Source organism: Notamacropus eugenii, chromosome 4, assembly GCF_028372415.1.
Source record: "Notamacropus eugenii isolate mMacEug1 chromosome 4, mMacEug1.pri_v2, whole genome shotgun sequence".
Classification (NCBI taxonomy): Eukaryota; Metazoa; Chordata; class Mammalia; order Diprotodontia; family Macropodidae; genus Notamacropus; species Notamacropus eugenii.
Window position 1 is genome coordinate 203300732 of NC_092875.1, and position 2699 is coordinate 203303430.

General features: G+C 37.4%; 1 pseudogene; it reads right to left on the minus strand.

The window, feature by feature from the left end:
* Positions 1-257: 257 nt before the first annotated feature.
* Positions 258-810, minus strand: LOC140498322 (high mobility group protein B3 pseudogene; annotated as a pseudogene).
* Between the last annotated feature and the right edge of the window lie 1889 nt (positions 811-2699).

A 2699-nucleotide genomic window follows, 5' to 3' on the forward strand; every position in this document is an offset into this window, starting at 1 on the left:
AGTATATGAAAATGTCTTTTCATTTTTAAAAATGTTTGGAATATATGTAAATACATAAATAACTTTGATATAGTTTCTGGGTGCTCCACGATACCCATGTCCACTTCATATAAACCAGTTACAATGTCTATCTAGAAGCACTTTTGAGAAGCTATGTGATTAGAGTCAATCTTAATGAGGGCAATCAAAAAGTGTTTCATTTAAAAGTGATTCCCCTACTCTATGGTATTCACATGGAAACAAAATATGGCACAATTTCATTTGTCTTCTTCATCCTCCTCCTGCTCCTCCTCATCTTCTTCCTCTACTTTTTTCTGGGCAGCTTTAGTTGCACCCTTTGCCCCATCAAACTTCCCTTTCCAGTTATACTCTGTGACATGTTTTTCATACTTCTCCTTCAGTTTGGCTGCCTTATTATCATAAGGTTGCTTCTAATTGTCACTCAGATTGTTCCATGTTTTGCCAAGCTTCTTTAACACAGCGGCTATGCCGAGCTTTATAGACTTGATCTTGGGGTGAAGTTCTGAACAGGAAGAAACCAGACAGTTACCGTCTAGGTGCATTAGGATCCTTCTTTTTGGTGCCTTTCCCTGGTCCTTAGCCTTTCCTTTCTCTGTCATATAGTACCTTCTCAGCTTTTGCCATCTTATCAAACTTGAATTTCTCTCTCCCTGACATATTCTTCAGAAAACTTTACAAAGTTAACAGGAAACTCTGGATTTTCATTTTGTGCTCTTCCTGGCAAGTTTACAAAAAGAAGGCATAAGCAGACATCTCACCTTCTGGTTTCTTAAGGTCACCTTTAACCATGTGACCTCTGGATTTCTTCCCTTTTCTGGTCAGAGGAGAAAAGCAGAAAGGAGAATCGCGAAGAGGAAGGGGAGAAAGTGGCAAAGCAGAGTAGAAAAAAATGGAAAGAAAAAAGTACCATTGGAATTTTCAATGAAACATCATTTTCTTCACTACCTCTTCTTGGTAGTGGTTTTGTACACTCTTAAAACATTTGCCTTATTCCATGTAGTTGTATATCCTTAGTGGAAGAGAAGTCAATTCTGCCTTTGTGAAGTTTACGGTGACCTTTAAGTACTTTCAGACATAAAAAATGCTATGAATATATAAGTTGTTCTCCAAGTGGAATGTGTTTGTAGTCACTACAAGAATGAAAAGTACTGACTTATTCCTTGGCTGTATTAGGGGTTGTCTTGATTTGTTTTGTCAGGTCTCCCTTTCCTGAATTTTTAGATAAAACATGTCATGGTGAAGCATCTAAGTGTCACCATGGATAGAGCACTGAGCTTGGAATCAGGAAGACTCATCTACATGAGTTCATATCCAGTCTCAGACACTTACTAGCTGTATGACCCTGCGCAAGTCACTTAATCCTGTTTGCCTGAGTTTCTCTTCTGTACGATGAACTGGAGAAGAAAATGACAAATCACTTGGGGATCTCTGTCTGAAAAAAAAATAGGCCCACTGAGAGTAGGACATGACTAAAAAATGGTTTAATTTAACAAAACATTTGTACCAACAGATTTAGATTTTGATATCACTATCATTCTGAATTTTCTGTTTGCATTTATATCAAGAATCTCTGAAAGTATTGAAGTGCCCCCAAATATTTTTTCCTCAGATTAAGACTGCTGATCTCTAGTCCACCTTTTTATTCATTCATTTCTTCCAACTAAATTTATAGATTGTGAGGAGCTTTGGATTTTTCTCTATAGCATCATGGCAGCTAGCTTCATTTTTCCATGAAGGTGGAGTATCTCTCCATAGGCTGCTATAAGTATTGCATCCTCTGCCTTGAGCAGCCCTTCTAGTTCTTAACGTCACTTAAATGCTGGGAAGAAGGGTGATCTCTGAACCCCCCCCCCACCCCTTTCCCAGATGAAAGAACAAAATAAATATCTTCTGATTCTATGACTCCAAGCACAACAAATTTGTTTATTTATTGTTTGTTTATTTAAGCAATGACTATATAAGGAAAGAGTAAAAAAGGAAGCACAAAATAGAGTGAAATGATAAAAGAGAAAGCTATAAAGTGAAAGTACGTAAGCAGGAAAAAGAAAGAAAAAATCATCAAAGTATGTAGAAGTGCTAACGTCTGCTTCTAGAATCCCAGGTTGCTTATTCCAGTATTGTTATTGACAAAATTGGAGTCTGGATCTGTGATTTCATTAGTGTAAGGAATTCCCAGTGTGGAAACTCCCTACTGACCACCTACAGGGCAGACAAGCCAGTCTAGCTGAAAGCAGCAAGGCATGCTGAGGGAGATGAAGGAAGCCAGGAAAATCAGACCACCAACTCCACGTTGGCCACTACCTTCTCTTAGACCCCAGGGGAGATAACCCAGAAGCCTGAACTTTTTGGAAAAGTCTTAGTACAAAGTTGTTGTTTTTTTAATTAAAGGAAAGATATGTCATTAAGAATGAAAATTCACTGATTGATACCTGTCTGTCTTTGTTGTACCGGTCTACCAGCACATTATTAGCGTTCATATGGAAAGGTAATGAAAGTGCGTTTTAAGACTGTGTTTCAGAATAAATATGCATTTATGATGTAGGCACAAATCAGAATATTTTATAATAGGATATAATACTTTCCCTGTGTGGATATTTGGCCTAATCATATAGGCTTCTAATAAATACAATCCCATTCAATTTAATTCAGTTCAGTTCAGTGCAACATTTATTAATCAT